A 616-nucleotide genomic window follows, 5' to 3' on the forward strand; every position below is an offset into this window, starting at 1 on the left:
GAGAGCCATGGCCCCAGGACCAGCCATGGACCAAGAAGCTCGTGATGGTTAAGGTGCCTGTGGCCCTGGGTCCCTGGGGCTGACAGGTGGTCTTACAAAGAGAAGAGTTTGCTTCCAGAAACTACAACTCCCAGAAGCCCCTAAAGTGTCTCTGCAATTACCAGTTCCTTATCCCCAGGAGCTTCTGGGTGTCCTTCCCATGGCCCCACCCCCAAAGCCTGTTTTGAACTGTCTAAACCACGTGGAAGTTGGTGGACTACAAGTCCTAGCTGCCTCTGTGAGGAAAGATGGCTCTAGGAGTCCAGATCACAAGCTGCTCAGCCCTAACTTCTAGGAACCCTTCCTGCACCCTTGGTCCTAGGAACTCTCTCTGGCCTCCTGCCTTTGAGAATAGAGGGAAAACTACAACTCCCAGCAGCCCTTGGCCCACCCTGGGTTACAGCAGGGGTTGCTGGAAGTTGTAGTCTTCTCAGCCCCTCCCCCTCCCCTCCATGGTGGACAGTCCTTGGGTGTTTTCCCTGACTTGTGTTCCCCTCCCCCTGCAGGTGGTTCCCACGTGCCTCAGGGCTCTGTTAGACATGGCCCGGTCAGGGGGCGCCTCCTCACTGGAGAACAC

At 56.7% G+C, this 616-nt stretch overlaps 1 protein-coding gene across 1 annotated transcript in view; it reads left to right on the forward strand.

Annotated features, from left to right (window-relative positions):
• Positions 1 to 616, forward strand: part of IRF3 (interferon regulatory factor 3) — a 14700-nt gene that overhangs the window by 4414 nt on the left and 9670 nt on the right. The gene's annotated exons all lie outside the window — the stretch shown is intronic.

Source organism: Propithecus coquereli, unplaced genomic scaffold (assembly GCF_000956105.1).
Source record: "Propithecus coquereli isolate 6110/MARCELLA unplaced genomic scaffold, Pcoq_1.0 Scaffold193, whole genome shotgun sequence".
Taxonomy (NCBI): Eukaryota; Metazoa; Chordata; class Mammalia; order Primates; family Indriidae; genus Propithecus; species Propithecus coquereli.